Genomic DNA, 21,559 nt, shown 5'->3' with positions numbered 1-21,559 from the left:
AAAAAAAAAAAAAGGAGAGAGAAGAGGATAAAGACAGCAGTGAATCAATAGAGAGGCAGGATGTTAATGAGAAATAGATATGGTTTATTACCTGTTGATGATGACATGTATAGTATTCTCAACTGAACCGGTATGGGAAGTATTTCATGATGGGTGAAGTCTTTTTAATAAGCAAAAATGAGAAATAGTGATTGATTGTTTAAAAAAAATAATAATAACAATTATTGGGAAAAGCATGGAAAAGATATTGAATGATAAAGCGGGGAGATTGATATCTCTGTATTGACTGACATGCATGGCATCCCATTTTGAAAAAGCAATGGAAGTCAATGTAAAGTTATATGTAATCTAGTGTAATAGAAAGAAGATTATGATGATAATAAAAAAAAAAAAGAATGAGTTTATTTTGGTGTAGAGAATTTTTTAAATCCACATAAACACTTTTGTAATACACATTTTAAAAATGGCCAGAGAGCAGGTGTGTATGCTAAAGAGAAACAGGGAGAGAGAGAGAAAAGGAAAGTGAGAAAGCCCTCCCTACAGGTGGTGGTCACACTACAATCTCCTCTCCTCCATTGCTCTCTCCCTTCGGACTTTTGAGTATGCACACCCATGCACCCCACATGTTTTTTCAAGCTGCCAGATACAGAACTCAAACTGTGTGGTTGGCCATGTGGGAAACAGTCATCTTAACCACCAGGTCACAGACTGGCTCTCTCTATCTCTCTGCAAGCACACACGCCCTATAGCAAAAATCTATCAAAAAGTGAGTATGTTGATGTTTTCACATAGAGTATTTTATAAATATCACTCAAATCAAATGGATAGAGAGGTATGCTTAAGTCAACTCTATCCTTAGTGACCTTCTGCCTATTCACCTGTCATTAACTGGAGGAAGAGAGTTGAAGTCTCCAACTATAATAGTAGATATGTTTATTTTTTCTTGCAGTTCTGTTATTGTTGTCTCATGATTTTGACAGTCTATGGTTAAATTCATACACATTAAAGAGGGTTAGAGTTTCTGTCTTCCCACCCACTGTGTCCTGTGGAAGCAACCAGGCAAGTGACCCTATCCATAGATTCTTACATTAAGCAGCATCCCTTCCAGTATCCTTCAGCCAAACTTGCTGTATACAGCTATGCACCATGTCAAGAGCCACTGGTATGGCTCCATGTAACTGCAGCCATGGAAATAAGCTGGTAACATGCCTCCTATCCCTCTCTCCCACAAACACATCCTGCCTCTAGGAGAGTGGAGTCCTGATCTATGGACAAGCCCCACAAACTCCTGAAACGTAGGCCACTGAAGCACCTGTAGCATGGCTTATCCTGATTTCAGCTGAAGAAATTGCATGAACAGCCTGCCTACCTGGAACAAAGCCAATGTACTGTGCCCAACCAACATCCTAGGATCAATCTAAAGAATAAAGTCATTCACCACCAAAGACAATGCATTGAATATAAAACTAGTAAAGGCAACTGTCCTACCAGATGAACAAATGCCAACATAGAGACACAAGAAAGGAACAGTAGAGAAACAGACATCTATGGGAAATCAATCATTCCCCAGCAACAGACCCCTGAAAGAAAGTGTCTGCTAAGAAACACAAAATAATGATCAAAAAGAAACTAAGACAAAAAAAGAGAGAGAGAGAGAGAGAGAGAGAGAGGTGAGAAAAATATAGATAGAAAATTTAACAAAATTAGGAAGACAATTTCATCATCTGAATGAGAAATTCAACAAAGAGACAGATAGCATAGAAAAGAACCAAATAATTCAGCTGAAGAATTTAAGGGAAGAAATTTTTAAAAATGAAAATGTTAGCTATTGTTTTCCAGTCACATAAGATTCTGTGACTGCAGAGGAGTTATAATGCACAATTATGGAAATCAAAGTAATTTGGTCATCATGGCAATTCAAAAATAGAGGATTCTAGACATGAAAGGTGTGAAAAAAAGTCACGTTGGCATGATATAGGCATGAAACACTAAGACAGATAAAGAGAATGAGAGCAGACTGTTGTAAAAACATGCACTGGCAACTGACGTGTTATATTCACAAGGACATGAATACGTTGAAATCCTTAGAATTTCACAAGCTTTACGCAGGGGGTAAATGGCAAGTTTTACTTCAGAGGACACTATAGCTTAGGACACAAATATGCTTATGATGAGGTAATTCAGCAATAGTTATTTAACTATCCCAAAAGGCAGATATTTGTCTGATACATTAGAATTCACACCATATAAATGCAACATAAGAAATAAAGAATCCTGCAAAAATTTCCCTGGTTTTTGCTCACTCTGGGAATAGGGATCAGCAGACACTCAGTTCAGGCTTTTAATTTTGTTCTAGATAGAGAAATATATAATAAGAGATTTATCTTGATAAAATAATGATATGAGTAAAATAAATGAACTTTCTATAATAACATAGTTTATAGATTGTGTATGTTTAAAGAACTGGGGTTGCCAGTATTTAACTCCATTTCTGCTTCAATAGGGAATTTTTATTAATCCTGAACCAGAGAGGTGATGCAGCACAGCAGGGATTATGAAAATTCAATTTACATTACTTCCTGATAGTCCAAGAGCTGATTCAAGTCTACATGGCTGGTTGGGCTTTGGCTTGCTGTTGGGTATTTATTGACTTTTATTAAAAATACTGTCTTTGTTTGGGTACCTACTCAAAATACACTGTGGAGTTGTACTGCTCCTTTCCTTTTCTTGCTGCTCAGAAATAACTGTCCCAGACTTCAGCTTTAATCTCAGACCATCATTTCTTCTTTCTTTTCACCCAAATCTGCAATTTTCTTCTTAGATGGATGAGTTCTCTCTCCAGTGTCAAAAGGAGAGTATTAGAAGCTCTTCTGATAAAAAGACTATGTCTTGTTTGAGAGTCTGAACTGCAAATAGATCCACATTTGGCCATTACTGTAAAATCCCCTCTTTAATTATTACTGAACATTCCATGATGCTTGCTACGGAGTAGTTCTGGGCTTTTGCTAATGCAGTTAATTCATGACCAAGATTGTGTGGGTTACATATGTAAGTGAATTAATCATGGTAAGCTGCAAAATTATTACAAATGGAGCCCAAGAAAGGTTTAAAAGATCAGCATTTATATGATGTATAAATCATTTTGTGGCAGAAATTACATACCATAAAATTTGGCATGCCCTTTTTTGGTTCAATAAAGAGCTGGCAATTGAGGCTGTAACAAAAACAGATACATTTAGCAAAGCCTGCATTTTGATGCACTTGTGAAGAATTTAACATATTCTGTTATCTTATATTAATGTGTATAGAATGGTTAGATATTTAAAGAAAACCTAAACCCCTTGCATGCACTTGCATTTTATAAGAAGTTAGAGTTTTTGTAAAGTCTTTACAAAATAAGCAAGTGGTTCTTCTAAGAAGCCCTTATTTTGAAACATAAGATGAACTTACAGGAACCATGGTTCCTTAAAGTCCATAATAAAAACAATTATTTCCCTTCAACAAACATCATGGGAAAAAAAAAAAAGAAAAAAAGCAGGTTATTTTATCAGGGCAAGTCACCAGCAGAAATTTGAATAGTACAATATGAGGTCCCCTTGATCATTTTCTCTGCCAAAATTTTGAAAAATCTGTATGTTGTAAGAATAAAGAAAATGAATTAAATCTATATCTGTAACTACATTGACTCAGAAATAGAAGATAAATTCAAACATTCATTTAGTTCAAATATGCTGCTAAGAATAATATGGGTTTATGTAGTATGTGTTACAATATTCTGACCTCATTCTTTGAAATTGTTTTTTAACAATAGAGATAACTAGAAAATAACCTATGACAGAGAAGCACAAAAGTAGGGGTTCTGCCACAAATCAGTTATTTATCTCTATGACATTAACTTCATTAAACATGTTTCCTTATTGTAAAACAACTATAGAGAACTCTCAATTGAGGACAAGGAAAAAAATGCAACAATTAAATCTGAAAATAACTAGTACAAATAAATGAGCATCATCATCATCATTGTCGTCATCATTTTTGACTGCTGACTTTCTGAACAGGCCTTCAAAATTACCAGTTGATCAAGCAAAGGTAAGTTTGTTATTTCCTGAAGTAAGGGAAATACCACTTTGACAGGCTTAGTAATGTTTCTGAAAAGGAGTATAACTGTAAAGAGTAAAATCTACAGATCTTTGTAAGGATTAGACTTTGATTTAAGACAGATCTGTAAAGAAGGAATTCAAAGTTCATTTTATAGTAAGTGAAAATTGGTGGACAAAGTGGTGAGGATGTTGAAGGCATCTTCATGAGTAATTAGTCATTCTCAGTTGATAAGAGAATACTAGATCGTGTGATCCACTGTGCTAAAAGGCAGGGAAATAGAGCAGCCTATTATTCACATTACAGACTTTTGGGAAGCTTCTGAAACAACGAATAATGATATTACAATATTATTTTCTAGGATAAGAATTTTCTAGAAAAGAACAATCATGTTACTTTAGATAGTCTTAGCTTTCTAATCTATTAACTATGTACTTGCAGGCTCATAGTTTGTCAAGCACTTTGTCACCATCATCATAAGCATGGTAGTTGAGGCATTCTTTTATTTGTTTCTACACAGATCAAATTGTGTTCAGTTTTAACAAGTCTGCAGTCTTCATTTGCTATTTTAAAGATCCAGAAGATAAGGCTATAACCCTTGGTAAATGTCACAAATCTTGTTTTTCTTTTTTTTTTTTTTGAGAGATTTTCACTGTAGGGCGTGTGCGCTAGCCAGACAGACAGAGAGAGACACAGAGACAGAAAGTGAGAAATCACCCCCCAGGGGGGATGGTCACGCCGCAATCCCTTCTCCTCCATTCTCCTCTCGGGATCTTGGGCACGCACGCACACGCGCCCGGCGTGAGTTTTAAGTCACCGGGTCCGGGACACGAACCGCAGTCGACTACATGGGAGTCCAGCGACATAGCCATTACGCTAACTGCTGGTTCCCCACAAATCTTGTTTTATAAAAAAGCAACCACACACACCAAAAAATACTAAACCAAAGAAACAAATAGTTGATCAGGTGCTAAAATTTTAAACCATGCAGTTTCCATTTCATTTGTTTATTTAGTATGAGATTGTATGAGTGTTCACTTTGACCCAGGAATGCTAGAGACACAGACTAGATTGCTACTGCTAGCATGTTCAAGAGGATGTTAAATAGATTGCAGAATGGTGCACATTTGCAACTCACCCAAGTCCTTAGGTGATAAAGTTGATTTTAAAATTCACTTAAAATTTCTGTCATGATGATTATAGTAGAAAGTAGAGATAAATTTAAAACTGCAAAGGTAATATAGTTTCTCTCCTACACATGAAAGGGTTCAATGAATTAAAATATACAGGGTATGTAACCTACAGCAAGAATAAGCACTATCAGAAATGTAAACATCTTCATTCGACTTGGAAATGGAACTAAACGCTCAGGCTTGAATAAGCTCTGAACGTCAACAAATTCCACTGACTATATCATCCCCTAACCCAAGTATCCCTTACATCTCATATATGAAAAGTTAGAATTATTACCAGGAGAAGAAAGAAAAATGAGGGTAGTATATAGATCAAGAATAAATATGAGACACTGTTTAAAAGGGAGATTATCTAACAAGGTGACACTATAGCTTAGGTTACATTTATGGATTTATGTCGAATATTATATACGTTATTGATGGGAAATGTGTGTAAATGGTGGATTAAAATTAATTTCAAGGGAAAATATCTCTATGAAATATTTATTACTTCATCAACTGAACCTTAACATATGTTCCTTTCAGATGCAATACACACAGCTATATAAAATAAACATTTCACTTATGGAATGCTGGAAATGGTTACTAATTATTTATTTTAAGTAAAGTTTATTGTAGAACAAAGTTACCTGAGGAAAATAATGATGACTGATGTTACTGATTTTGAGAAAATTTAAGAAGTAAAAAAGGATCATATAAAATACAGAGGAAAAGAAAGAAAGAAAAAAACCCTGAAAATCTGTTGCTGAATTTACACAGCAAGTAGGGTAAGAACAATTTTAATTTTCTATATTTAGAGATACACTTTGAGAGAAAATCAAAAAGCAATTAGGAATATCACCAAAGTTATAAAAATCCCGACTAACATGTGCATTATGCAAAACTAAGAGACGCTCTCTTAACACTGCAAAATGATATACTCTTCCTGAGACTCAGAAAATAAACGAATTTTAAGTGATATATTTTCCTAATTTTAATATTTAGTTAAATACTATAAATTATTTTTCTGAGAATTATAGGAAAAAAGGTAATCACCAAGAAATTGTCTATCCTATGTCTGTGATATCAAACAGCTGTCTATTTTTTGGTGTCAGAAAAGAGAACTGTAGTGAAATCTACTTTGCAATATCAAAACATATTTAAGGAAAGGATTTGATGGTCACAATTACGTAAAATGTATTAAGAATATGAACAGTATATTTGGTTTTAAGAAACACTGAACATGGTTCATCCTGATTTTTAGTCTTTTTTTGTGAGAATTATATTTCTATCTTTATGAAGATAGAGAGCATGTACCCTTGCCAGAGAGGCAGAGAGAGACAGAAACAGAAAGCACGAAATCATACGCCAGAAGAGATGGCCATGCCACAATCCCTTCGCCTCAAGTTTCCTCTTGGGATTTTGGGCACCCATGCAAACACTCCTCGCATGAGTTTTAAGCCTCTGGGTCTAGGTTTCAACCATGGTAGACTACACGGGAGACCAGCCACATAACCGTTATGCTATCTGCTGATCCCAAGCCTAAATTAATTTTATTTAAGTATCTAAAACTTTTATTAATTTTAATGTATTTAATATGATTGGTTATTATTATTTTTTAAGAGAATTTTGCCTTCGGGTACATGCACTTGCCAGAGAGAGAGAGACCATAAGATGGAAAGTGAGAAATCATCTCCCAGGGGGAATGGCCATGCTACAATCACTTCTCCATCCTTCTCCTGGGATCTTGGGCATGCACACACATGTGCCCAGCATGATTTTCAAGCCATTGGTTCCAGGACTTGAATCACAGTCGGCCATGTGGGAGTCAGTGATGTAACCACTACACCATCTGATGGTCTCTATATTTTTAACTAAACGATCAAAAATATAAATTAACCAGGACCAGCAGAAGGAATAATAGTTATGTCGCTGGACTTCCACATACTGATGAACTAGGGTTTGAGTTCTGGACCTGGTGGCTTAAAACTCACACCAGGCATATGTGTGTGCATGCCCAGATCCCAAGAGGAGAATGAAAGAGAAGAAACTGTGGCATGTTCATTGCCCTGGGGGGCGGGGGTGATTTCTCCATTTCTGTCTCTCTGTCTCTGTCTGTCTCTCCCACAAGCATATGCTCCCTATAACAAAATCTCTCTCAAGAAACAAAACAAGGGAACCAGCAGTTAGCGTAATGGCTATGTCGCTGGACTCCCACGTAGTCGACCGCGGTTCGCGTCCTGGACCCGGTGGCTTAGAACTCACGCCAGGCACGTGTGCGTGCGTACCCAAGATCCCAAGAGGAGAATGGAGGAGAAGGGATTGCGGCGTGACCATCCCCCCTGGGGGGTGATTTCTCGCTTTCTGTCTCTATGTCTGTCTGGCGAGCGCATGCGCCCTATAGCAAAAAAAAAAAAGAAACAAAACAAAACAAACATTAGAAATTAACCATACCATTTACTTTATAAAGTGTCTTATCAGATACTTTCTTTTTATAGTATGTTTTTTGTAATTGCCAGAGAACACATGTGATAGTGAGAGAGAGAGAGAGAGAGAGAGGAGTGAAAGAAAGCATCCTCAATGAGCTATAAAATCCCAACATGAGAATCGATTTCTAATACAAATCTTTAGTGCTGCCTCTGATTCCCAAGTGATATCTTGTCCATATAAGATGTTATTCTTTAGGAACAAATTTTTATTATTTCTCTGCACTTAATATTTTTGCCTTCCAGCAAACTCCTCTTGCTGATAATTACCTACTTTTTAAAAATATTTTATTAACATATGATAAATGTAAATATTTGTGGGAATAAAATGCAGATTTTTTTTAGTACAAGAGTACAGTGTATAATAATCAAATCAGGGTATATAGGATATCCAGATCGCAACCATTTGTTGTGACTTGTTTTGGGAGCACTGGAAATCCTCCCTTTCAGTCACTTTGTGACACATGGCAAGTAGTTGCCATCTATCTCCTCTCCACCGTATTTTGTAACACTGGATTATTTGCTCCTCCTGTCTATCCGTACTTTTCTTGCTCTGAATCAACAGCCCTCCACTTCCCTCTTTCATCTTTCCCAGCATCATTCATTCCTCTACCTCTATGAGGTCATTTTTTTTAACTTTCACACATGAAAAAGAATACATGATATTATTATTTCTGTGCCTGGCTTATTTCACTTAATATATCCTCCAGGCCTATTTAATGCCAAATAAGAGAATTTCTTTCTTTTCTGAGTGAGGTTTTTGTTGTTGGACACACGTGCTTACCAGAGAGACAGAGAGACAGAGAGTGAGAAATCACCCCACAGTGGTGAAGGCCATGCTATAGTCAGAATTTCATTCTTTGAATGACTGAGTAGTATTCCTTCGTGTGTGTGCATGTGTGTGCGTGTGTGTGTAGAATTCTGAAATAAATGTTTATTTATTTATTTATAGTTTTGGAGAGAGAGACATGAAGCATCCTCACTAGACTCTTCACAGCATGCTCTACCTTAGCCCGCCTGCCTGGGTGATGGACAGATGCTTGCCTGGCATGCAGAGGTGTACACACACCATATTTTCTTTATTGACTCACTTGTCGATGGACATAGGTTGATTCCACTCGATGGCTACCATGATTAGTGCTGCAATGGACACCGGGCTTCAAGTATCTTTATGACATAGCGATTTCCTGTCCTTTGTGTATACACCCAGCAGTTGGACTGCTCGATCATATGGCAGTTCTAGTTTTAGATTTTGAGAAACCACTATGCTTTTTTACCCTTACCTATCTGCTTGATTATTAGTTTTCCAGTGTAAAAATCTATGGCATTATTAACCTCATTTTGTTTTCTTCTAGATAATTTGTGTTTATGGAGACATGTTCACAATCAGGCCTAAATTTAACCTATTTCAAGCATGTGGGGATTTAATGGGAGGGGCAGGTTTTGGGTTACTTTTATAGACCATATAAAACTACTAATGACTCTACCTGGACATATCAGTAGCCTTCTGTTACTAAGCAAAAGGTTATGTTTGAAAAAAAAACACAAAATTTTAATACTCAAAAGCAACTTGTTTGAAGTTATAATGCCTAATGCCTATTATAGCAAATTAGGAAGCTATACAGAATTCTTAATGTGATGAATACTTTGGTGTCACTTGATCAACAATTAGATTTAATAATTGATTATCAAAAAATGTTGTTTTAAAATGTCAACATACATTACATATTTTTATATTTTTAAGAGAATTTTATCTCATAACTATGAACAATTCACCATTGTGGGGCTATTAATAGTTAATACTTAGAGCTTTCAAAAAATCAATATGTGATGAGATTTGAAACAGAAAGCTATAAATTCTTTGGCAAACTAGCAGGAGTTTCTATGTAAGTGCTATTCATAAATGCTTTAGGATGTTATTATCAAGCACCTAATCACAGGTTAAAGACTCTCAACCTTCATCAATTCACATATGAAATTAATAGGGATAGAGTAGTAAGTGTACTCTAAAGAGAGCTCAGAAATATGCTGAAGCACAAATATTCACTTTCCCTGCAATTAACAGTGTAGTAACCTCTACATCAGGAACGTTTAAAGTCAATAGCTGAGAACCACTTGAATGGACAGTGATTGATTTTGCTCGTTCTGGCCCATAGAGGAATGATTGATCTAAGCTTTATTCTGTGCTAGCCTTTTCTCTATTGCAAGCCTAATGAGGCATAAGGGGTGAAATGAAAAATGGAAACAATAGACATAGATTGTGTCTGCATGGGGCCAACAATATGGTGATGAAATAAAAATTAGTCTAACCTGCTATTCAGTATTGACATGTTTTACTCTCAATTTTTTCAGAAAACCTTTAAAAACTTTTTCATCTATTTATTTATTGTACATTTTAGTACTTTACTTTTCTTCAATTACACAAGTAGTTACTAAGTATCTTCTACGAACCTATAATTTGCAGGAGATATTTATAATAGAAGGAGCATTTTATTTAACATATTATAGAGAAATGCCATCACAGCTGAAGATGTTGTTGCCAGAATATATAAAAATATACAACTGGCTATCTGCTACAAGCAACATTTTTAAGCATCAATCTTCTTGGAAAATACTTATTTTAATGGCTTATTGAAGAGGTTGCAAATAAATTACATCTGAACAGTCCTGAGCAGTAGCTTTAAGACTCCGTTGAGCTCATATGGACTCTCAGACCATCAGCAGATGATGCCTTGAGATCTGAGGCTAGAAATATTTATAACTAGAAAAGTGCATGTCAATAGTTTTGTGAGAAATGGTAGCTAAGATGTACATAGGAGATAGTTCCTGGAAGGAAAAATATATTCAATGTAATTGGTCACAATAAAGAAGGAAATATTTGATATGGCTAATAAAAAGTGTTGTATTTGTCTCTGGAGCACAGTTTCATAAACATAAACTACACTATTTTATTGATTCAATAAACATTCATCAAGTTCCCTCCTACTTTGGCTAATTAATTCCTACTCAGCCTTCAGAATTCAGCTTATATAACATTTCCTTAAAGTAGATTTTCCAAACATTTCAGACTATACCAAATTCTTCTTGCTTTATAACCTTTTAGCTTTTTTAAATTTCTTTTCTTGCATGTACCATAGAAGTAAAGGAAAATAATTGTGTAATTACTTTTTCTATAGGTATGTATACTAATGAAGGCAGAAACTATTTTTCTTATTTATATCTATATTTCCAGTTTGGTACAGGGTCTATCATTTAGTAAATGGTAAATTAAAATTGTATCTGTGAGTAAATAAATCTGCCTGGTGTAATTTCAGAAACTAGTGTTGTAGAGGCAAATAATGCAAGGGTCTGCTCTTGAGTGACTGGGTGGTAGAGGGTGAGACATGAAATACAATTACAATACAATGTCAGAGAATACAAAGGTGGAAAAGGAAACTATTGGACCTTGTTTTTAAGGGAAACTGAGTGCATGAGATGACCTTCCAAGAAAAGGACAGCAAATAGGTATTCCTAGCTGAGGGAACAGTTTGCTTAGAATCGGAAGCAGCATTGTATCAGTGGGCTCCTCAAAGCAATGGACACTGAGCTGGAGCTAAGGGTGCAAAAGGTTTCTGAGGGGGACGTAGATCTGTGAAAGGAAAAGAAAGATGCAGTGTTGGGCAGGGCAAATGACACATGCAGTACAAACCTGACCACATGTCCACCAGCTCAACATGAGGCTCCAGAGACAGAATTCCTGGTTAGAAGGTCCCACATTGAGTAGAAGTGATCAGGACCTTATAATACAGTTTCACAAAGTCATGGGTCAAGGTCACTCAGAATAGAGCACCATCCCAGCTCAAACGTGGAGACAACTGCTATCACCATGTGCCTGAACAGCGTGTTTATCTGTGCCATCCTCACTTATGGCATGAGTAGCCGAGTCAGACATGAAACTGGAGTCTAGCTCAGAGTGTGGACCTGACAAGAGTGTCGTGTCACCCAGGGAGTGTGAATCTTACCTCATACAAGTGGAGGCTATGGCTCTAATTAAAGGAGAAAAGGGAGCAAATTTTCCTTCTAAATCTTCTAGGACACTAATATCAAGCCTGAATGCACGGTCATCGGTGAGGAGTTACTATAGAAACTGCAGGGCAAGCATGAACAGAAAGCAGACGCTTCAGGATGTGATGGCTGATTAGACTTCAGCAGTAAGGGAAGAGTCTGTGACACCTCTTAATTTTCTATGATATATAAATTTTATATATGCTAGAGAATAAGCTTTAAAGGAAATAATAAAATGCAGCTCGCTGAAAACTCCTACCACTCAAAATGTAAATTTGTCCAATTATCAGAGCCAGATCTTTGATCACCTCCCTAAAATTGATGTCCTAAGGTGATGATACAGAACTGTGTCTCAGACCATGCCAAGTGTCAAAGAAACACCAACTGTTCAACGTGACTTGGACTATGAGAGGAGTCAGAGGATCTCAGCCTCTTAAACAAGCCTGAGATAGGTGGGCATAGAACATAAGTGCAGAGAGTAAAATGTCAAAAACAATGAAAACAAACAAAAAACACAGTACATAAAACAAAGTGGTAAAGGTGATATTCACTGGCACTAAACTTGAAAGCAAAATAAAATGCCAGTAAAATAAAAATGCCAGTAAATAATATGGGGTTATGTTTCTTATAAACTAAAAGCTTAATGAGAGCATTATGCATAGTTTATTTAGCTGAATTAAATATGCACATGAAGCCATTTACTCTCTCATCCTCAAATCTTTCTTCAGCATCACTCCCAAACAAAACAGCATCGAGCCACACCTCGGATTTTATCCATGCATTTTTTTCTTCCCTCTGGTCTCACACTTACTCATTCAACAACATTTAGCTCAATTTTCACTGTACACAGGTGTTTGTTTCTTACGTTCTCTGAAATAAATGAGTCATTAATCTCTGCCTCCATGAGCAGTTACATATAAAGATGGATAGATAGATATGATATGATAAGATATGGGTGCAGATACATTGGGTAGTCAGAAACATCATGATGCATTTTGCATAGAAAAATACAATAGATACAGACATTACAGACATTTAAATTTCTCCAAAAACGAGTGCTGTATTTCTGGGACTAGCAACATTTTGAGAAATGATGGTTACTTAGTAATTTCAATTTGTCTGAATCCATTGGGGAGTGTCACTTGATCATTTAAGTAGTACAAAAAAGTGTGAAACAAATATTATATAGTGGTGGCAACATAAAAGAAAAATAGGAAAGAATAGAGATTTCACAGTTCTTATTACAGTTTGAAATGTTCTTACCCTTCATTTTATGCATCTTATTCCAGCTAACCCCTGAGACCCAGTGAAAATAAAACTTCTTGGGGGCCAGCAGGTGGCATGCTGGTTAAGGACACTGGACTCTCACATGGTCGATAACAGTTCAAGTCCCAGACCTGGCAGCAAACTCACTTTCTCTCTCTCTCTCTCTCTCTCTCTCTCTCTCTCACACACACACACACACACACACACACACACACACACACACTCTGTCTCTGTTCAAATTAAAAACAAATAAAGTTAAATAAAATAATTCTTTAAAAAAATAAGAAGAGAAAACTTCTCTATAAAGATTTTCTGGGGGTAGACACTGGCTCAGCAACACTTTGTAAGGCTGACCCAAAGGAGAGGTTCCAGGCTGATTTCTGGAGAACTCTCTTAAACACCAGGTATCCAAACAAAGAAATAAAACAGGCGTACTTACCCACTCACGATTTGGGACTGGCTAAGTCTGGAGGTGGGTTGTAGTCACAGGATCATCAAGGGTGCTATCCCTCTGTCTTGCTCACCTATGGAAGATAATAAATCCACTTTTAAATAGTTCATTTCTGGATTTCTACTTAAACTGAAATACTTACCTACTCTAAGTTCCCATTTAATTTCAAAATTTTTTCTCATTCTATCTTTCCTTTTATTGCTGCATATTTACAGATGCATATGCACGATTATTATGTAATAAGAGTCTGTTTTATTGATAGATGAGATTATGAACTCTTTGAAAGCAGGTTTTGTGTTTTTTGTTTTTGTTTTTGTTTTTGTTTTTCTAGAATGCATTCTTTTGTTCCCATAGCACCCAATACAATGCATTATGGTATAAATTAGTAAATATATGTTTGTTAAATGCATTCATATAATTTTCTCTGTTGAAGAATTTGCAAACACGAGGTGAAATTGAAAACAGAGTTTTCTAACTCTAACTCTAGTTCTAGTGGCATTTTTGGGGTGTCCTAAAGATCTCAGCCATACACGTGACTATGGTTACTGGTGCCCTGTGCATCGCAGGATGCTGAGCAACCTCTCTGACCTCTGGCTACTACATGCCAATAGTTCCCAGGTCCCTCCCATGATCATGGTGATCATACGTGTCCCTGACATTGTGATGTAATGGATGGTGGGATTGTTGCACACCACTACTTTAGAAGAAGAAACTACAATTATATAATTACTTTTAATTTCGATTGGCAAGAATGTCCTTGCATCATGCAGAGGACAGTGCCTTAGTTACACAATAAAAACAATGTGGAGCCTGTATTCGCAGTGTGCAGTTACCTGAACATAACAAGGAGAGATGTGAAGGAGACAGAAACTTAGAATCTATAAACATCACTTCTGCACATTCCTTTCATAACAAATTGTTTTGACAGTAATATACACTGACACAACAATATTTTTTAAGGCCAAATGAACAGCTTGGTGACTAGTTTTATTTATGTGTTAGAGAAAGCAAAATTTACCCATGACCTTTAGAAACCATTAGCCTGTATGGAAGTACATCACTTAAGTACTCAGCACTAACAAGTAACATTTTAAATATGCCTTGTTTTTCACAATAAGATAGATATTAACAAAATTTTTTGAATTAATACCATTTTGATTGAGGATTTTATTTCATTTACCTTGGCTAATAAGTTGGTTGGTTTCTGCTGTTAGTAATCTTGATGATACTGTATTGTACCAAATATTAAGCACCAAGGTTTTATGTTATTTTTTTCCCAGAAGTTCTGTTAGCAGCATACAACTAAATGGACATACTAACTTCAAGGAATTTATGTTTAGTGAGGCTAAGTGATCTCGTAAAATAAAATAAGGGGTTAGCAGGTGATGTAGTGCTTAGGATGCTGAACTTCCACTTGGTCGGCCATGGTTTGAGTCCCAGACCCAGCAGCTTGAAACTCCTGCCGGGCATGTGTGCGCGTGTACTCAAAATCCTGAGAAGAAAATGGAGAAGAGACCGCTGCATGGCCATCCTCCCAGGGAGTGATTTATCTCACTTTCTGTCTCTCTCTGTCTCTCTGCCAAGTGCACATACCCTATAGCAAAAGTGTCTCAATAAAACAAGAAAAAAATAACAATATAGTGTACAGTTTTGTGATACAGAAGGAAAATTTATAGAAAAGGTACTCTTAGCTCAGGCTTGAAGGCAGTGCAAGAGACTCTTAATGGCTTTAAGTAGAGAGTGACACATTACGAAAGTGTTGTAAATCAAGCCTCAAGACTAGAGGCAACAAAATTACTTCAAAGCTTTGGACTGCAATCCAGATAAGAAACATAAAGGGCTGAAATAGTCTAGTGGTAGAAAATTGGGAAAAGAAGAGAGAAGGAACTTGAGAAATATTTGAAAAGAATTATCATTAAACAAAAATTGATGATTCAAGATTATTATTTTTTTTTTTTGACAGAGGGTACATGCACTCACTTGAGAGCGACAGAGAGATAAAAAGGGAAACAAGGAGAGGAAAAAACCCTTCCCAAACTCCTACCCCAGGAGAAGTGGACACCACAATCCTCCTCATCTCTCCCCCTACCTATACCCTCTCTGGGTTTGGGGGTATGCATGCACACATCCCTGGTATATTTCTCAAGATGTGGGATCTGTGACTCACCTCTATTCTCTCCCTCTTTCTTTGTCTCTCTCTGGTAAGCATATGCACCCTTCAGCTAAATAAATAAATAAATAAATGAGTTTTAAAAACCTCCTATTTGTAACAGCCCTGTTTGGTAACAAAGTTTAGGTTATCGCTATGGGTGTAGCTAATACATAGAATGAATAAGATGGTCATGAAATTGTTATAAAATAGTTTTAACCTAAATCACCCACATGACACTTGAAGTGACCTAGAATTATGGCAGAATTTAGAATACAGAAGGAATACTAGATACCAATCAAGTGTTTTTAATGCCTGAAAAGCTCTTCAGTGTTGAAGAAAAATTAAAAAAAAAAGAAAAATATGGAAAGGACATTGAAAGAAGATGACATTTACATGATGTAAAGAATTCCTCCCTCAATAGAGGAAGAGATACTTTAGAACTGGCACGCAGCCCTGAGAAGGTAGTCAAGGAATTTCCTGAGGGAAAAAAATATTCTCTGTATGGAAGCGTGATGAACTTTTCAAAGGTCAAAAATAAAAATTAGGGTAGGAAGCATCAAAGCTAAGCAAGACTTGCTCATTGATATGGACTAACACCGATTTTGCTATTTCATATTCACTTCACTGCTGTTTGGAAGTTTTTATGATCTAAGCAAAAATGCTCTTTAAAATAAGACCAAGACACAAAGACACCATAAATATTCACTTTTTCCTAATTTGAAGAAAAAATTGTCATAAATACTAGAGAAGATGACCAAAGTTTCATGGTACAGTTTTATTTATAAATCATTCAAGTTCTTTAAGGTTTATGTAAAGATCATGAAACTTTATTCAAGCATTCAGAGATGCTTCTATAGTAATAAACATGCTCTAAGATTCTTGGGATCAATAAGCCGTTGAAATGTTGGGGATATTGCAAGGCATGGTAATCAAAATGAAAATATCAAAGAGAGGAAACATTAAAGAAATTAATTGAATGTATACAGGGAAAGCAATTGAAAACAGGTACAACCAACTCTACGTAAGATACTGAACCTAGCTCTATAAAATCTTTTAGTAACAAAAATTACTCTTCCGTTCCTGAAAGCAATAGAAATACTGTATCTAAGAAAATATAATGAAGTGGGCAGAACACATTTTGCATTAATCTTGTTATGGTTTATGATCCTGGCATGATTTCCAGACCCGCAGTTAGCGTAATGGCTATGTCGCTGGACTCCCAAGTAGTCGAGCCTCGGACCTTGTGGCTTAAACTCATGCCAGGTGCATGTGCGTGTGTGCCCATGATCCCAAGAAGAGAATGGAAGGGAAGAGGATGTGGCATGGCCATCCCCCCTGGGGGTGATTTCCCGCTTTCTGTCTCTCTGTCTCTCTCTGTCTCTGACAAGCGCCCGTGCTCTGTAGCAAAAACCTCTCAAAAAAAAATTTTGCAAGTTTAGGACTAGCAGATGGTGTAATGATTACATCCCATGTAGTTAACCACTGTTTGAGGCCTGGACCTGGTGGCTTGAAACTCACATTGGACATTGTATGCATGCGTCCACAAGATCCCATTAGAAGAACAGAGGAGAAGGGATTTTGACGAGGCCATCCCCCCTGAGGGAAATTTCTCACTTTCTGTTGCACTGGTGAATGCAGATGCCCTATAGCAAAAATCTCTCTCTCCAAAAAAAAAAAAAAATATATATATATATGCTTATTTTATCCTTTCAAAGAGTCCATGAAATAGAGCCAGTATTGTTCCCATTGTGCAGCTTGAGAAACTGAAAGTTTCTATGATTTCTCCAAGGTTACACAATTAAAAGTACCCAGATTAAATGCAGGTTTTATGCTTTTCATTATATCTCAAAACAAAGAATACCTTCCCTTATGCTTGGAGCTGAATAGCTCTTTGTAGTTTTAACTTTGCCTAATCCATTTTTACTCTTTTAAAATTCACATCAACACTATGAAGGGACAAGGAATGTTAGTGAGGCCATTACCACACTATCAAGAGGAAGATTAAGACATAGAGTAAGAAAAGTGAAGAATAAATTCCCTGTAAAAAGATCTCATTTCAGGCCAGCCTGTGGCATGGGAATGGAAGCTGGATCGCACATGGCCGAGGACCAGGTCTGAGTCCTTGATACAGTGGCTGGAAAGGCGTACTGGGCATATGTGCATACATCCCCGAAGTCCCCCAAGGAGGGAGTGAAGTAGGAGGAGGACTGCAGCCGTTCTCTAAGTCAGGGGGTGCTTTCCCCCTTTCTCTCCTTCCCTCTGTTTTTCTGTCTTTCTCTAGGGAGTGCACACACTCTCAAAAAAACAAAAACAAAAACAAAACACTCTATCCACAGAAAGTAGAGATCATGTTATTGGAGCAGTCAGATCAGGCCTTCACAAGTCTTTAGCGTTCAGTCATAAAGAAAAGATTCTACTCAGCATATCTAGAAGGCTTTTCTTATACTTGCCATTCTTTTTTAATTTCTTTATTTACATTTTTTATTTCATTTCCTTTTAAGCATTCAACCACATTATTTAGCTTACAAAGTAAATATTTCAACATGTGACTATTTCTCCCTAGTCCAGTTGATAAAATTATAAAATATCTTCAACAGATAATACCACATTTCTTTGTCCCATTTATTTTTGGATCACCAACTATGTGTTGATTCGTAAACAGAACATTGAAAAACAACAATAAAACAGACAAGTGTCCCTTATTGTTCTTTTTCATCAGGGGAGTATACAGACAAGAAAGAGGAGACGTAAGTAAAATATTGATTACATGTAAGTTGGTGAAAACTATAAAGGGAAGGAATAAAGAAATGACTATAAGCAGCTTTGGAAAGGGAGGTTTTCATTTTAAGTAAGTGCGAACCTCAATGGGAATGTGGATCTGTACGAAGACCTAAAGAGATGAAGAATCCTGCATCATCACACATGGGAATAAATACTCTAGGCAAATCAAACAACAAACCTTAAGGTCTTAAAGACAGGGTGTGCCTGCTATGTCCCATAAAAAAGGAGAGGATGGTGGAATGGACTGAAACAGAAGTAATAGGAGATGAGACGGAGAGTTTGGTGTGACGGTAACAGGCCATACCTTCTAGAGCCCTGTAATCCATGTTAATGAATGTGGCTTTTACTCTGAAAAAGTCATCTGACAGTTTTGAGCTGAAACATTGCCAGATGCACGGTAACAGATTTTGCGCAGATTACACTAAAGGAGGTGAGGATGGAAGTAGGGAAACAGCTAAAGACTGTTGTAATGATGCAAACAAATCCTGCTGGAGATGTGGATTAGAGGAGTAAGAGCGAGGTGAAGACAGTGGCCAGTTGTCACATCAGTTTTGAAGGGACAGCTGTCAATAATAGATAAAAGATTGCACCCAGGTGTTTGGAGAAAAGAATAGGAACATTTCGCCTGAAGGGTTGGAAAGAAGCCTCCGTTCAATGAGATGGTTAGGCTCTGAGTGCCTCTTGCCAATAGTGATATTTGAGGATAATCTGCCTTTTTGGGTCTTGACATTTATTTTTCTTATTGTTGATTTAGCTGAAGTTATTTCAAGCCATCTCATACACTATGTCATATCAATAATAAATATTCCCATTCTTCTCACATTTCTTCAATAACACCTAATAAATGAATAATGGTATTTTAATTCATGTTTGATTTTGCAGTTTGAAAAGTCTCTGATAATTTTAGGCTCACTGGGGAAGCAACTCCTCTTGCCTACACCTGTCCTTTTCCCTGTATTTTACCCATTTATTTTGCTATTTATGGAAACTAGTGTTTACTTGCCAATTTTATGCTTCTCAAATGTCTAAGGGATAAGATGCATAGAGGGACGCAGATAGCTTTTTAATGAGTTACAAACAATGTATTTGACTTTTCAATTTGCATTTGTAAAGAACAATGGCGACATTGAGACTAAGGTAAATTTTAAAATGACTACTCATCTACTCACGAATTAGGATAAAAACTAAAGAATAGAAGGACTGAGGACATTGAATTTAAAGTTCACTCCTATCTAACGATTGACAACTAGCTTTTTTTGAGTCATAATTTCTTTGCTACCCAGCTTTCATAACAACCACGTAAAATTCATTTTGAGTCTTTGATAAGTGAATAAGATAATGTGTGCAAAATATCTGAAGATGCCTGAAAAATATTAACTGCTGAACTAATGTTAGCTTGTAATTCTGACTTCTTTAGTAAACATAGACCCAACAAATAGAAAAAGATTTCAAGACTAAAAAAAAGAGGGTATATCCTATAGCCTTAACTTTGAACCAGTTGTATTTTCATTCTTTCTTTGAGTCTTGTTTTTTTACCTTCCATGAAAGTTACCAACTTCTCTATTACATTCTATTTCACTTACCATTTCATTTCTACATGTCTAGAAACAAAACTTTTCAGTTTACCATTTTTAGCACAATCATTTATTTGGCTACTAATAATCATAAAAACGAAGCTAACATCTGAAATTGCTAAACAATCATGGACTTTTTTAAAAATTTTCACATTCTAGTTTTAGATTATATTAAATCACCAGAGGGCATGTGTTTTCAACAAAGAGAAAGATAAAGTGAGAAAGCACTCCCATGTGGAAAGGTCATGCCACCATCCCTCCTCCTCCATTTTCCCCTCCTGTCAGGATCTTGGGCACACATGGACATGTGTGTGTTTCTTGGCCTGTGATGTTTCTTCACGCCACTGGGTCCAGGACTTGAACTGTATAGTCAACCATATGGAATCCAGCTGTTTAAGTCACCATACCACTGGCAAGCCCTATCTCAGAATGTTTTAACTTGAAAATTGTAGCGGACTATTAAAAAAAATTAACAATGTAAAACCAAAAATGCTGGTTCACACATCTTTATCCAGCACTAAATTCACCCCTCCCTGGGCAGCATGACCTTGCCAGGGAGAAAGAGGGAGCGAAAGTGAGAAATCACTTCACAGTAGCAATGGCCACATTGCAATCCTGTGTCATCCATTCTTCTCTCTAGATTTTGGGCACACACGTGCATGTGTCTGACATTATTTTCAAGTCCCAAGGTTGCAAACTTGAGCTGTGATCAGCCAAGTAGGAATCCAGTGTCTTAGAAACCACTCTACCTCCTGGCCCTGTACTCATCATTTTAATAGATGGAGTTAGAACAAAGGACTATGTATTTATTAAAAGAAAAAAGTCTGAAAATATTATGGAAATTATACATCATCTTTCAGATAGACCTACTATTATTTTCTACAAAATGCAATACTAAAAACCTGTAAGGTATTTCTCAATAGCAATGCTATTTAAATGTTTTTGAAAGTAGTTTTGATAAAATCAGTTCAAAGATCACCATAAAGTTTCCACTTACAGCTTTAGCCACATTTTTCAACAATATTAATTTTTTTTCAAATTTATTCATTTTCTACATTTATTCACTATACACCATCACAACACACAAATGAATTTTCCATCCAAAACACACTGTGCATTGGCTCAATCAAGCACATCAACATACATGTTCTCAGCAAATAATTTCCCAATTCTTATGTCCTGCATACCTTGCCTTTTGTTTTGCCATCCTTGATTCCCCATCCCCCACCCTCTGCTATGTCCCATCCTCCTTCCCCATTGTCCCTGGCATCCACGGTTGCCCTCCATGCCTTCCCCCTCATTCAATTGTTCTGCCAACGAACTTAATTAGTCTAAATATATCCAATAGCTAGCACAGCTGACACATACCTATACATGAACCCAAGTCTGACTTTATTAGGCATAAACCCCAGTGAGTAGAATGAACATACTATAAAGTAGTACCCAGCTGTGCCCATACAGCTCGCTGCAGTCGTCAAATATGCATTTTTTTTTTTTTTACAAAATGATACGAACAGTTTTACCGTTTTTTTTTT

The 21,559-nt window shown here is 36.5% G+C and overlaps 1 long non-coding RNA gene across 1 annotated transcript in view; it reads right to left on the bottom strand.

The window, feature by feature from the left end:
- The window catches only part of LOC102502504 (uncharacterized), a 486,787-nt gene that overhangs the window by 80,010 nt on the left and 385,218 nt on the right, over nucleotides 1-21,559 (bottom strand). Inside the window, exon 3 of the long non-coding RNA XR_336915.2 lies at nucleotides 13,506-13,590. This is a non-coding gene — a long non-coding RNA (uncharacterized LOC102502504). The remainder of the gene's footprint in view (nucleotides 1-13,505; nucleotides 13,591-21,559) is intronic.

This window comes from Tupaia chinensis, unplaced genomic scaffold, assembly GCF_000334495.1.
Source record: "Tupaia chinensis unplaced genomic scaffold, TupChi_1.0 Scaffold143763_1, whole genome shotgun sequence".
Lineage (NCBI taxonomy): Eukaryota > Metazoa > Chordata > Mammalia > Scandentia > Tupaiidae > Tupaia > Tupaia belangeri.
This window is presented reverse-complemented; position numbering and strand designations above follow the sequence as displayed.